General features: G+C 38.3%; 1 long non-coding RNA gene across 1 annotated transcript in view; it reads left to right on the top strand.

Moving 5' to 3' along the window:
- LOC310996111 overlaps positions 1–16364 on the top strand; it is an 81225-nt gene that overhangs the window by 57509 nt on the left and 7352 nt on the right. Inside the window, exon 2 of the long non-coding RNA XR_014595883.1 lies at positions 919–970. This is a non-coding gene — a long non-coding RNA (uncharacterized lncRNA). The remainder of the gene's footprint in view (positions 1–918; positions 971–16364) is intronic.

Genomic DNA, 16364 nt, shown 5'->3' on the forward strand with positions numbered 1-16364 from the left:
TCATCCTCTCCCTGGACTGTTGAACACTTTATGCAACCATCCGTGTGTCTAAGTGACTCACTGACTTCAGGCCAGTAGCGCTGACCTCTCCCTTAATGACGACTGGTTCCAAGGCTGGTTCTGCAGCACGTAGGGATCGACCCTCCTGTATAGTTTCCTTACCAGGCAAACATTGATGTGGATTCCCTTCTGCACCTGACAAAGCATGAATGAACTGTGATAATTATAAAGTAGGATGCCACCTACACATGTCACCACTCTATCTATCTATCTATCTATCTATCTATCTATCTATCTATCTATCTATCTATCTATCTATCTATCTATCTATCTATCTATCTATCTATCTATCTATCTATCTATCTATCTATCTATCTATCTATCTATCTATCTATCTATCTATCTATCTGTAAGGTTCTTTAATGGTAATGTAATAGAGCAATGACACTGCATTATACAAGGGCAATATATGGTGTATATTATATAGTCAGTATTCATTGGATTCAATCACTGCATTTAATGGAATATATAAAGCATATATAAAAGAAATAAACCATCCTCAAGGTGAGGCGAGTGTACAATCCAAGGATAATCATAATACGGGCTAAAGACAAATATTAGTTCTGCGTATAAAGCAGGAAATCATCTTTAAAGAAGGAGGGAGGTACGTAAAATGATGTTTCTGCTTGAATTTCTCCTTTTCTATATTTGGTCTGGCAGAGAGGCCCTGGGCAGAAAATGATTGTTCCACCACTATAGAAATATCAAATAATTTGTATTGAGTCTGGGATGGAATCAAAGATTGAACTATAAATTGAACCTTTTTATGATTCTGACACTATTACAACTGGTGCCGTATGGCCCCCAATGTTATTTGTGCTTGCACATTAAGGTGTGACCATTTATTTCTCTTCGCAGACTGCTTTGAAGTGAACCCCGTGAGGAGCATCCAAAACGACACAATATTCTGGTGAGTACCCAAATTGAAATTAAAACCCTCTTCACATTTACATAATATCCCACCACACATTACCCATCCAGACTGTGAGCATGAACAGAAAGTGATGGGGCAGAGGGATAGAGAGGAAAGGCTTTGATAATAATACGAAGAAGAAAAAAAAAAGATATTCCCATCCTCTGACTCAATCGATCCCTCCGTTTTTATTCCATGGGGTCAGTGTGTTTGACTCACCGTGCATGCATATTCTCACTACATAAAACACAAAGGCAAACCGTACATCTTTACCCCTTTTCTTTCCTTTCTCTCCTACATATATTAACTCTAATGCAGACACAGAGGAATATAGGAGCACAGCATCTTGTTCCTTTCCTCCTCTCTCTCTGTCACAAGGAGATTTAACCACACGCTCGCATACCGAGAGGGAGCGAGAGAGAGCGAGCCTCCTCAGAGTGACACTGTTAGCTATCCTCTCACATAGGCAGGGTTGGGCTGGCGCCACGGCTGTTTGCCTCATAGCCTGCGCAATGGGAGTCAGCTCCATTATCAGAGCTGCTGCTTCGCCACCCTGCAGCAAACCCAGCATCCTCTGCTCCTGCAGATTTAATTTCTTATCTCAATAGGGAAAACAGCCCCTCTGATGAACAGCAGAAACACCCTGGGCTGCTGTGAACACGGATTGAGAATACATACAATAGATGGTTTGATAAACTCGTGAACGTGCACACCACTGATATTCCTCATAGGAATTTGTGGCTGGTCATAGATATTCAAGGGAATTTGCTTTTAAATGTAAATAATGATCTGGGGAAAGGATGATCTCATCCCCACTACATACTGTATTTAAACATGGTGCTGCTGCACATATTAGACCTTAACCAGGATCCCTGGCAGGTGAATGTCGGCAATGTGCTGCTACTGTTATTCTATGACAAACCAGGCTGTCTCCATGCTACCGTTTGCAGATAAATAAATAAAGCTCTTCAACTGCTGTGCTCTCACATGACATAAACTCAGCATGAACCAGTGCCACATGTGCGCTCCTTTTGTTAAAAGTCTTGTGAGAGCACATTATCATCTCTTGGAGAATAGAGCAGCTGGATATTCTTAATGACATGTTTTTTATTAATGCTGCTTCCAAGAAGAAGAAGAAAATATCTAAGCTTCGTTCTGTGACTGGGTTTGTCCCCCTGTTGTTTTCACATTTGCTTTATTTTTGACAACCTGCAAAATTTCTTATTTGCTGCATTTGGTAAGAAGTCAGAGTCTGTAATGGAACTGAAAGATTTGAGTTGTTGTGGCTTTTTCAGCTTTCGACTAACAGCTTCATCAATGTCACAAAAAGCCACTACAGTGGTAATTGTGTGTCAACTTTCCCAGGCCCTATAAAACAAAAGTTATTATGTGTGCGGTGTACACAGAAGTTGTGGGACTTGATGTACCCTGGTTAAATTAGTTTACTGTTTTACAGTAATCATCTGGTAGAGCTGTCCATACTGACAGTGGTGGTGTCTTATCTGTGGTCTGTTATGTCAAGAATAACACTTTTTGTCTTGAAATGTTAGTGGTGGAGGAGGTATTCAGAAGCTTTACTTATTTAAAAGTGGTACAGTAATACTGCAGAAAAAATTATACTTGAGGAAAATTACTCAGAAGAACCCTCTCTTTTTTTTTTCTTCTAACATCGTAACTACTGACTTAAACAGCAGCTCAGGTCCAGGTTAGTTGGACTGTTTTCTTATCTGTTGGGACATTAAATAATGAATCTAAAGATTATGTATTGTATAAAGTGACATAAAATGGAGTAATAATACAAATTGCTAAGTTTGCATGTACTGTCACAGGCTGACACAGCCCTTACATTTAAAAACTGGATGATTCTGTGAGGCACATACATTGTTGTAAAGGAACACCATAAAGACACGCAGGGCATGACAGCTTAGCACTGCAGATATTGAAACTGATCCTTTTCAGGTGGCTGGGGTTTACATAATGTGACACAGTGAGAGGACATTGATTTTTCTTGCTTTGAACTATCAGTCCTGGAGGATGCTTCTCTGCACAAGGGGAGTGTCAGGCTTCAGCTTTGCCTGCGGGGAAACAGACATCGACTATATTACCTAATTTGGCAGTTGGGTTGATACTGTATAGGAAGTTAATAATAGCATGAGCATTAACAAAACATTTAAAGGAAAACCCATTATTAGGGGGGTAACGGTACACACAAGTTACGGTTCGGTATGTACCACGGTTCCGTACAGGTTCGGTACAATAGACACTAATTGAATGTAAAACTAAAAAAACATCTTCTGTTATAAAAGTTTAAAAAAAAATAGAATATAAAATAAAACAAGTGCATTAGGAGTGTTATAATACCATTCATTAATTCTAGAGGGGAAAAAACTTGCACTTGACAGCTGACAACTATTATAAAAAACAAACAAACAAGAAACTAACATCAGTGTTGGTTTACACAGTTAATTCATTTCTGTGGATCGTCTGGTTCATGTGTTGTCCTCTTCATACTGTATCATAACATCTTCATATGTCAGCTTTATGTTGTTGTTTTTAATAAGAAAAACATGAATAGATACACATCTGGCCTTTAGATGGTATATACTGTATATAGCCTATAGGAAAGTTCATAGTGTCATAAGATTAAGAATTGATTCAGAACATTTGAATTGAATGTTTCCCTTATTTATTTGGAGCAAATAAGAGAAGCGTTGCACTGATACTCTTATACTTTGATTATATTTCTTCTTCCTCAAACTAGACAGACTTTTTTTTTTACGTAGGCTATATTTTTGGGGGGCTTTTTTCGCCTTTAATGAGAGGAGAGATGAGAGAGAGACAGGAAATGGGAGGCAGAGAGGGGGGAATGACACGCAGTATAGGACTGCTCGGCGCGGGATTCGAACCGGCGTCGCCTGCAGTGAGGACTGAGCTAAACCGCCCCAGACTAGACAGACTTACAGTAAAAATAAAACACATAATATCTTGCACAGTTGTCAATTCAGAAGTGACAACAATTAAAGTTTATCTGTATGGTCTTACGACTGTTAGCTCATTGCCACAGTGCAAACATAGTAAACAAAAAATTGAAGGACGAGGAATAATGGCAGCAAAATAAATAAACAAGTAAATAAATAAATATCACTTAATTTAATTAGTGCTGATGCTCTGGGATGCTGTTAAAATGCTTATTTAACAGTTCTCCTTCCCTTAAGTTTGACAAAGGTTTCATTAGCATTACCTGAGGTTATTAAAATAACAACTGTTTTCTATATGGAATGAAATCATTACCATAATTCTTAATAATAATCATGAAGCCCTCAGGAAGCTATTTTATAAATGATTGATTATACCCAGCATTGCAGAGATACAGATGGAGTTTATCACATTAACATGTATTGCTTTTTTCAGTGTTGTGCAGCTGACTTGCATGTCCTAAAGTATACTGTATGTTATTCTCATCTTATCAACATGACATAAGTCGAATATCTTTTCAAATGTTAAGAGCTGTTAGCTAAACCACGGTCGGCACATTCAGCACATTCAGCATACCAAAAATATCAGCACTCCAAAACTTAGCTTCCTGACTCATTTTGAAATTAGACTCTCCTCATCCAAATAGCTGTTTTGATGTCTTTTGTTGGCATCTGCTGCTTTTCTCAGGGTGCTATAATTAAACAGGAGGAGGCCGCAACCCTTCTTTATTCTGTGTCAGTTTGAGAAATGGCTGTTGGAAAATACACTGTCTCAAAGCAATACGAGTTGAACAACAGCTAGATTTCACACACAGTGGAAGCCATTTTTAGGAGTGCGCGACTGAAGATTCTTGAATTAATCTTCATTACTGCAGTGGCATTGATGCCTGAGAAATGCGGCAAAAATCAGTTTGTGGAAAATTTGCCAAACAAGCTTTGCACCACATTTCCGATCTATCACAGACAAGTGTGATCTGCAACTACTTGAAAATGTAAACTTGCGAAGGCATATTACTTGCCACTTTACAGCTGAAAAAACTCTATTGCTTTGATCTCCTCAGCCAGTAATGGCTGGAGTCGTGACACCCGCAATTATAGTTAAACACATTAGAAAATGGGGGTTAATAGCCAGTGTTAAGGCATATTTAGCAGAGCTAAAGCACCTTGGACTTCTTTCAGTTGTTTCTAGACATTTTACGAGCAGCACTCCTTTAGAGGAGGGCTCATCTTTTTGAATCAAAGAAAAAATGCCATATTTTTATTTACCCTCCTCGTGTCATCACCCAGGTATACACCTGCAGCACATCCCCCTGATCTGACAACATCCTCAGGATAACTCTCATGTATCATCATTAAAGAGCAGAGACTCAGGCACTTTGTCAGAGTTTGCAGTCCACTGAAAAAGGTTCAAAGAGGGCAGAAAATAGATCTCTTTGATGAACAGCAGATTATGATGGAGAGGTGAGCAAACATTCCTCTCATTCACTGCCCACATGTGCAGTGCAGCAAGACTTACCATCACACGCAGCAGCAAATTGCTGCCTGATCCCAAAGACAAGCTGCAAATGAGATGTAATCCTCTTGGATCTTTGTTAAAAACTACAGTGAAACATGGATCTCTCCTTTCATATAAAGGCCAGTGTTTCTATAAATGATCAAATGAATATGCTAATTTACTTTAATTATATTACATTTACATAAAGTTATTATTTATAGAGTCTTTATATACAGTATTTATGTTCTCATTATATACAGTATTTATAGGGCAGCCACATATATTTACATTCCAAAGAAATTCTTTCTGTCATGGTCTTGTGTGTCTGAATTATCAGAGGATCAGCTGCCTCTCTCAGAACAGCTCCTTTTGTTGTAATATGACATGTGAAAGTCTGACATAAAAATTCCCACTGAGTTCTGTGATTTGAGAGCTCAGCCCGGCTTCAGCTGCTGTCTGTGTTTCCTCAGTTTTAGTTGGCCCACCTCTGAGGGAGGCGTCTCCAGAATTAGAAACTGCACTGACAACATGCTGGCTCTCACGTAAGATAACATGCGAGAGCTGACAGATTTCGGGGGTTTGTTCTTATATGCCTGAGTTTATTGCATTTGTTTGTGTAATGTCGAAAGCAAAAAAAAAAAAAAACCCAGATGTTTGCAATGTTCTCTGGATCCAGTGTGTGAGGTGCTTCTATCTCATTTTTTCATATAGAGGTGTAACGCCTGTTGGTAGTCACTTGGGAGTTAAGAGATATCTGCATTTCTATGTGCTTCTGCATGTATCTGTGCTCAGATTTACACTGGCAGTAGGCCAGGCCTGCGCTACAATGTGTTGGAAACTGTCTAGGCTGCATGTGCCAAATTGTTTTCTACTGTTTATATTGATGATATATTTATGAGTTTAGCTGCAAGGAAAACACAACCATCTAACAAAATTCATTAAATAGTAAAGAATCTACCATATTTGTATGCCACCAAATGTAAATCTATGCCTACACAAAATCTAAATAAAAGCTGTGTAACTTCAGCACAGATGCATACAGTATAGAAATTATTTGGAATACCTGGATACTTCAGAAATCTGAATTTGGTGATTATGAGTCGTATGATTTCATATTGGATCTATGAACCTTCGTCCACAGCCTTTATGTCAGTGTGTGAATGATGAATGTGTTCAGGTTGACTGGGTTATAACTCTGAGGAGAAGGTGTGTATATTTTATGGCAGACAAGTAATAAATGGACGGCAACAAAATCGAAAAACAGGCCTATCAGTGCCCCTTTAAATCTTGGGTGTATTTGTATGAATTGAGATCCCTATTGCTTATTAGCCTCATATCAAATTCAAACACTAAACTATTACATAGCTGCCATTACTGGTCCTATATACATAGCCAGGAGCTGGTGGTGTTGTCTCATTCCTTGCAGCACTTGCTTGTATGTATTGGTTTATCCTTGAGTCACGCTGCCGTCTTGGCTGGTCTGAGCGTGCAGCTGCTGTGTGTAACAAAGGCTTGGAACTTTATTTCAAAAATAGTCTGAAAGTGAGAGCCAGTGCCAACGGGAAAACTGGTGCAGCTACCTGCTGAGTAAGTGTTTCTCTAACGCTTTCCACAGTGTGTTATAACATGATGAGAAATGTGGTCACACAAATGCAGCCAATTAGCATTATCAATTATGGCGAGGTTCATTCTTTCTATTAACCTTTTCCATCTGCACTAAAGTAATGATTTTTCCGCTGTTGTGGAAAATTTATTGTGTTTGTACATTTTGTCACATGCTTGTGAACTAATTTATGCCAAAATACAGCATTAAAGTCACATTCATTCAGCCGGTGCAGGAGATGTAGTGGAACCGGGCGGCCTCATGGCATGGAAAAGGGTCAGTGTTGAGACTTCCATTTTATTGCATTGAATTGTAGGTGTCAGAAGAAAGACAGAGGCATTTTCTCGGCAACAGTGATTTTGTATGCTTGAAAAACACTGTATTTTTGGGAAATTGGCATAGCATTCAGGATTTACTTTATTCATTTGGCACACAAACGACACACATTAATTAACATCAATGTGATATAAATGTATCAGGTTTAGCCAAAAGACTAATTATCATCTGTAATCCCTGAGCATGTTGATGTTACACATTAAAAGGAACAAACAGGCAGATAAAACAACATCAAAGCGCTTACAGGGTACAGCTGAAACCTAGTGAAACCATTACAGAACAGACATCGACACACGCACGCAACAATCAGACTATCGCAGCAGCTGACGAGACTAAATGTCGCACAGGACTTTAAAATTATAATCTTTAGAGTGGCATGACAGACACAATAATAACACAAAAAGGCACTTTAAGTTTGCACATGCTGTTTGGATCAGTGCCATTAATAGCTGCTCTGTCTCTGTCTCTATCAGCCGTTCTCTTCACAGTGCAACAAACCTATCTTAAGTAGTAATTTGAGCTTGTTGCCATTGACCTGCAGAGGAATGTAATACGTTGTTGTGCACAGAGGAAGGTGTGGCAGCAGAAAGAAAGGAGCTGTTCACCCACTGAATGAGGAATTTGCATTCTGTTATTCTTTACTCGTGTATTGTGAATTGAATATTTCGTGTTGCATGGTGGAGCCGGTAAAGAAGGAATAAAAAAATATGTGCTCATGGAGTTTTGGTGAGAAAGTCTTTCAGTAGGGTAATGTTTCATGTTTAATTTGCTCAAGCTGTGAGCCTCTCTGGAGAATAGTGTCAGTGAGACCTGACATCTCAGGAGAGAGACGTAGTGGGACGTCCAAGGCTGACAGTTACTGAATCAAGAGCATGCTAAAATGTGAGCTTTTCTGCAGTGCTTTCTGATTCAAGCACCTACAACTGGTTTTGAAATTATTCTTTTTTTATGATGATAATCCTTTTTTTTTTTAAGCCTGCAGAGCTGATTCAATTACGACTACACGTCAGCAGTCTGATACATCAAATAAAATGAATCTTATGCTGATGAAAAATGCCCAGTGCAAACATGACAGTGTGAGACAAAGCAGAACAGAAATCCATAACAGACATCATGTTCCCTTTGTTTGAAATAAACCTACCCTGATTGTGCAGCACAACAAGGGGAGGTATAAATTATTCAGGTGCTCCCCAATGACTGCCCATTTACATCCGCTCACTTGCATCTGACTGGACGTATTCTTCTGCCGTACTCCTCAGTGATCTGCCCGTTTTAAAATGGCAGCAAAATACATGTGACCTCTGAGTAGGACTCTGCCTTCACCCTGATGCTTAATTTATTCATTACCCTCCGCTCGTATTGGGTATGCGCTGCAAAGCCTTAACTCGTAAATACTGTAGAATATCAAAACGAATGTGAAAAGGAAAGAACACAGAGGATTATTACAGCTATATGTAAATAACAAGGTGAAATATGACTGCTTCCTCATCACAGTGCGGGCAAAACAAGGAAAGAGGTGAGAGGAATAACAGAATGCAGTAGTCAGATAATAATACAATTTGCTGTATTGTAGCCCATGAAGGACATCTCTCTCCAGGCATCACAGCATGTCATTTTTCTTCACTGCTATTCCTTCATTCATGCTGATGTGAGGTTTGCCAGAGTAACGGCCAGGAAAAGGGGAAGATTGTTGAATACCCTCTCTGTGAAGCATTTCTATTAGGTTTTAATACTCATATCTCCACGGCGACACGTCCATGATGTTCAAGGGCTGAGTCAATTTTTGCAAATGTATAATCCTTAAAATTTTAATACAATCAGAGCCTGTTTTTAATGCTATTTATGGAAAGTATTTTTCTCAGAAATGCCCATTCATTGTATTATCATTGAACAACTACTCTATATAGTAGTTTCTATTAATAGTGGTACATCCCACTATTCCTGTTGACTGAAATTGTCTTACCATGCAATAATAGATCAATGCATGCAGGTAATCCAGTCAGACTACTCCCAAGACAACTAAAAGCATCTGATGCTTCACTGCACCACAATGTAAACAAACCAGAGCAAGAGAGACTGTGTAGGGAGGAGATCAGGGTGGATGGATGTGTCCAGTTAGGACATGACACCCTTTACAACATGTTTATGATGACAAACTTAACCAACCTGTTTAAGGTCGCAATTAAATCACAACACTAGCGTTGACATGAAGACTTGTCTGTCATAATCAACAAACATGGATGTTGCTGTCCTGAAGACCAGGGTGTCACATTAGAAAACACTTTCTTGTGTCTTTCTCGAGGGGAAAGGACAAATGTCGTACTTAGTCATTTAATTTGGAGAGTTCATTGCAAACTGCTGCCAAATGCACAAGTGATTCAACCATTCAGCATATACTCCAATTTTAATTTGCTGTCAAGTTACTAATGCAAAGAGAACATCTTATGGCTGCTACTGCAGTGCATTAAAAGTGCTCAATGCTGAAACACAGGGTGGGTTTTGTAACAGTATGAGGAAACCAAGAGATAACAATGTATTTGTCACAGAGATTAACACTAACAAAAATGCTTATAGATCAATGATCAGTGGCCACGTAGTCTGACTTCTTTATTAAGGTGTGAGTTTGTTTGGCTGCACTGTAAACAGATATGCCAACAAGTTAAGATAAGACCTGAATGAACATTTTCACATCCTCCAAATCTGTTGCACGGTGCAGGGTATGAAATGCAAATGTCTTTCAAACGCAGTGCGTCATCTGTGACAAACCTCTTTTTAAATACAAAATCGTCCTCATTTAAATTCACTGACTTTTATCAGCATTTCAACATCTTAGCAACTCTGTAAAAGACAGACTCAGGAATATAATCTCTAATGAAACAAAAACGAAATCATCCCTACGACTATGAATGTAAATTGTCACAGTAAGTCATTTCACACATACCACACTTGACAGTTAAACCCCTTAAGTATATATTCTTCAAAGACAGACTGCGGGCTTGAAAATAGTTTTTTAATGTCAATTTAATCGTTCTCTGAGTGCATGCCTTCATAAAGGGACTTGTAGACACAAATTGAGGTGAAGTCTGTTCAGTTTTCACAAATAAATGCAGCACTAACTCCCCTGACCACTTTCCTGCTTTGACTCTGTCTGATGGTGAAAGTCCTTCTCTTGAATCTTTAATTTCAAACACCTTTCTGCCCCTGTGAAAAGATTTGAGCGTGATTTCCATTATATAGGCTACCATCTCACTAAATCTGTTCTTTAAAGTATCAAATTGAAATGACCTTAACTCTTACTATTAATCAGCATTGTCTGTTCTGACTAAATATTTGTCAACAAAACATGTCACCATGTTATGACTGGAATTTGTCTCAGTCATTGATCATTAGTCACACACGATTGCCCGTAATCAGATGTGTGTGTCATCATGAGGCAGAAAGAGCAGAACCGGCTTTCAGCATCAGGGTGGCACGCTGATTAAATTCCCAGCCTGTGCTTGTTCCCCTGTGTCCTCTCCTTTTTGGCAAATAAATTGGAGTGAGCTGACCTTTAATCAGATATGTAGAGCAAACCTGAGTGTTTAAGCTTCAAGAATCAGACACGTTAACTTCAATTAATCAAGTGAATACACTATAATATTAAAGCAGGTGACATGCATGTGATGATTCACTGCACCATGCACTCGTCATCACTCCAAGGCATTACTTTTTTTATTTTCTCCCAGTTTGTGCAGCTAATCACTGGCCTCTGCCACACAGTCATGCTCTGCACTGCAATACTCAAGTCTGTGTGGACTTATCTGCTAGTCTGGTACTATATATTTTTCGTATCGTCTCATACATACCATTACAGTATGGCCAGCCTGGACTGACAGATGTGAGACCACAAATTCATATCAGAACTATAAAAAAGAAACCCTATTGAAATAATTTCCCAGCTGTCTTTCTATGCATATTCAAAGAAACATTTACTACAAGAAAGATTAGAAAAAGATCTACATAAGTTGCCCACCCTGCCTTCTTCCTCAGGCATTTGAGACAAAGTTAGCAAATGCAAAACTACTTGAGGATTTGTTCGAGCATTTCATGGAAGAGTAACTAAATCTTAAATCATCTTAATTTGTACAGTACAAATGAAAATGAGACTCACTTCACTTCTCCTAAATCACACAGCTCAGGCAGTCTGTTTTCCTGCTGACTGTTTTTGAATCTGCCAGCCTCAGTGTTCTGCCTGAAGAATAACCAGCTCTTGTGCAACTGAAGAAGTAATATACCATTCGGGCCAAAAGTCACGTAGCAAAAAGCTTAACTTAAAGCAGAAGTAAGTGGAATTTTTGTGTTAATATAAGTCTTAAATAGTTATATCTTCCGACAGCAATCACTTACATAGAGTGTTTGGTCTGAAACACGGGTCTGTCAGTCCCTCTGCTCTGCTGTAAGCCGAGGAGAAAACTTTCCTTGTATCCTACAACCTTTATCCAATGAGGAGAGAGAACGGCATAAAGGGGCGGTCCTCTCTCTGTGTGCAGCCAAGGGATGCGCGTGCATGTGGTGACGTAGGGACGAGGGCTGGGACTGCTAACTAACTCCATCGGCTGACAAGAAGTTAGCCAAAACGACCGGATCGCTTACTTCTGCTTTAAGGTTGTTGTTGTTGTTGGTGTTTTTTTCATTTATTTATTTTTGATTAAAAGCTGCAACTGAGCTGGTTCGTTATAATGTTATAAAGTCAGAGTTCGAGATGTTGTAACAGTGCCATGTTTCTTTTTAGGATTCTGCAGATTCAGAGCAGCTTTGATCTGCAATTATCCTGACAGATATACTCTATAAACCGAGGCATCAGCTGGCAGAAAATTTGTGACAACAGTTTTGTTAATCAATAAATCATTTGAACCATTTATCAAGAACAAATGCTGAGCATCCTCATTTCATTTCTCATGTTTGTCATTTTATCTTGAATATTTTTGTGAGATAATTGGATGAAGCCAGACATTTGACGACTGAACTGAATTTCAATTTTCAGACTTTTTCTTTCTTTTTTTTTTGACATTTTACAGACTAAACAAATTCTCAATTAGTGGTGCAAATAAAAAGCAAATAAATTGATTGATGGTTTGCAGCCATATACTGTAGTGAACACAGAAGCCAGTAATGACAAAATGTTGTTTCTGATTTCTAGCATAACCACCAACCTGATACAGTATATAAGTCATAAATAGGCCAGATGAAGCAGAAGCAGATTATCAAGAGCAGGCTGTCTGAAAAATTTATTTGAGAAGTATTTTTTATATAGGCCCTGATAATATTACCCTGCTAAATTATTTTTTATAGCTATAGAGGCTTGAAGGTAGATATCACAAATTAGTACCAGTGGAAAAAGCACTAAATTAGGAGTACTATGATCCTTACTCATAGTTGGCCTGACTGTAGATTTCCAACAAGTGGTAAGAGAGTTGTGGTGATGAAAAGGAGATGAAATAAAAGCAGCTATAACTTTCTTAAGGTTGGAAAGAAAAATATTTTATCTGTACTTTAAGCAGAGGAAGTGAGATGGAGCAGTTCTTAGATCTTGGACTTAGAAAAAGATCTGATGCACAGAACTAACAGGAATTTCCAGAAAAGCTGCAGATCTTTTTTTCTTCTTCTTCTTGGATTAATAGAGCTGAGTGGGTGGAATTCAGCAATCCTAGATTCATTATCATTAACTTCCAGTTTAGTGATACATCTTAGTTTGGAGATATCACTTTATATCTCGAAGCAAATCATTAACATGGATCTACAGCAATAATCTGACAGAGGATTCGGTTCTAATCATTTCATTACCGAGCAGATATGAACATCTTTTTTTATTGCAAATGTTTTTCTAAAGACATTATCAGTGCATTTTAAAGGCTGGAACTGGCGGGTGTGCACTGGGGAAATGGATATATCCTGTTTTGCAAATGATGTGACCAAGTTGAATTGTCCAATATTATTACTTTGGAGAGTTAACGGCACCTGAAAGTGTAGATTTAAATACAGTGGAAATCACTGTAGCCTAGAAAATGGAGGACATAGTCAGGTGGTGGAGGTAATTCACTTTTACTTTTACTCAGGAGGTAAATGGTTTGATCTTTTTGTTGCAAATGATATTGAACACTTTATATTGGCTTTCATTATGTATTGACGGAACAGCTCCTATGAATAATTCAATTATAAAGGAGAGCCTTATTGCAAACAATTTTTGTACATTGATTAAAGGCTTCTGTGTGTACTCATAAGGAGTCTTTCATCAAGAAAGAGGCCAAAATCAATCCACAGCAAACACCAAACATGAAATACAGTTGAGATGATGCACAACCTCCAACAGCAGGAAATGATCCATCAGGGAGTTATGGTCTGAACCATTTGAAGGGCAGTAACTGTGACATAAACCCTTTTTTGGACGCTTTCAAGCAGGATGACCTGGTGTGTGGCGTCAACTGCTGCGCTGACATCAAAAGGAATTCAAACAGAGCAATCACCAGCACAAACAACAACAAGGGGAGTTCAAGGAAAGCCATCTTTGAACCATGGGATGTCTTGAAACTCTATTGAAATTTATCAACACATTATTCTTGAAAAATAGTATTTGGAGAAATTGGCTTTTATGAAACCTTGGAGAAATATATAGTTGGTATAAAAAATCATTTTCTGCAGCATTACAATCAATATTACACTGCCCATCTTGAGATTTAGAAGATTTAGCCGAGGTTATGAAATACTGACTGACTGCAGCACACCAAGGTGCCAAAGATCTGCGGAGTGACATATTTAAAAAAGACATTTTCTCATTGCATTCTGAAATCTCTGAAGGCCTGGTAGAGAGTGATTGACACTTTCAAACTCTAAGCTCTGGGTATTATTCATGGAAATGCAGAGCATATTTGGAGAGGCCCATTTTAACATTTCATTGAGTCCTAGTATCTCACTAGAGATGACCTGTTCCAACCCGTGCGACTCTATATCCATTATAGATGGGCAGCAAAGCCGTGCAGTAGTACATATGTTTACAGCTGTCGAATGCATCAAGAGGAATCACCGAGAGTCCTGAGAAAAACAACTATCCATCTACAGTAGATGGATCCTGAAAACCTTGTTGTAACATTATCTCTTGCATATATAAATTATACATGAAAAGATAAATGTGCCCAAGTGCATAGAACCAAGAACAGGGCAACCAATGTAGCTTCAGGAATATCATACAGTATGTTAAAGAGGCTTCTGGAAATTAATTCTCCACAATTTTCTTCTCAATTATCCACACTTTCTGTAAAAAAAAAAAAAACATTTTACTTTAAGTTAAAACATTTTGAACACTCATCTTTATTTGTCTGCTGACAGAGCTTTCATTCACTGTAATTATTTACTGTAATTAGATCGACATGAAAAACCTTGGATTTAGAAATGATGAAAATGCACACCCTGAATTCACTGGATTAACCGTGAATCAACAGTAATGAATGGGATGAGATGATGAGGCTGTTCTCCGTTATGTTTGCAGAGAAAAACAGGAAATGCTTAGTTCCCTATCTGCTCAAGAGGTTGAATTAACTTTTTTTTAAAGTCTTTTCAACCTAAAATGAAATGTTGTTAATGCATGAAACTGAATTGAAGATTAGTGTGAAGTGTGTGAAAGTTGTGACCCACTTGTTTTGATGCAAAAGCCCACTTTGATTGTCTAATTTGAGACCATGCAGGGCAGTGAGGGGTTCTGGGTATTTCACTAAGGCTTCAAATGTGATTAATTGTTGATGTTTTGCTTTTTGTCAGTATTTGTTTGGAGCTGGGGGGAAGGATTTTTCCACTTCCAAGATGCATAGTGAGATATATTTTCTTTCTTTTTCAACTTAACTTCTGTGTTATTTGTTGATCAACTCAGAGTCTGAGCTCATGCATTTGTGAGTGACCAAGCAAGCCAGGCGGGGGTTTATTAATCTAAACTTTTAGAACATATGAGAAACTAACTTCAATATGGCAGTGTTTGACAGTTAACAGGTGAAAGTAATGAAGCTCTTTCTGTCAAATGGGAATGAGAAATTGACACTCAGGCAGAGACTGACAAGGCTCCTGAGAAATACATTCATATAGGCTACTACAAATACTGATGTTCTTTTTCCTGCTAAAGTTGCACTGCAGGATATTGTTCACAGTGACATTATATCCATTTATTTTGGTTGCAACACATTGTATGGAGGCGCTCAGGGTGGAAAGTGAGGCGAACAATGTTACAACTGTGACTGTGTATGTTGTTAGGTTTTGTGCATCAAAAGCACTTTAGTCAAGGTTAGGAAAATATTATGTTTTTGGTTGAATTGTTAGAAGGTAACCATACTGTTTCCTTATCAAGCATAATAAGTGCTGTGTGCGCTTGAACAGTACAAACAAAAAAAGGGACTCAGTTTGAAAAGTCACATGAGGATACTGTAGAAAAACAAATGAAAAGAAGGTAACATTTAGTAGATGTGTTACTGTACTGTAAGTAGGTGACTAGTAGGTATTTTGTGACTTGGCAAAATTGTTCAATACTCATTATGTTCATGAGCAACATTATCCAAGTGGCAAATATGTTTCCTTCAAAACGTATTATCCTGTTACATAATTGCAGCATATACGGTAAGCAGAGTTTCTAGGAGACAAGGTGGGATAACAAATAAAGAGAAAAAAAAATTGGGAGCACACTTACAACAGAAAGGGCCCCACAAAAACACACACTAAAGCCAAGAGATAATCTTTACCATCAGCAGCGTCTCAGCGTATCCACAATATCCTTTTTCTCCTTTAACGAGGCTTCAGAGTTTACAGCCGTGTTACTGGTTGTGTGAGGCTGTGCTTTAAGCCTCAGGCTAATGTCAGCATGCTCACATGCTTATAGTGAAGATGTCCCCATGCAGAAATGTAACATATTGCATATATGTTTCTATAACAAAAGTGATGTTGCCTCATATGTTTCCTGTAAAGGGA

Source organism: Trachurus trachurus (genome assembly GCF_905171665.1).
Source record: "Trachurus trachurus genome assembly, chromosome: 13".
Lineage (NCBI taxonomy): Eukaryota > Metazoa > Chordata > Actinopteri > Carangiformes > Carangidae > Trachurus > Trachurus trachurus.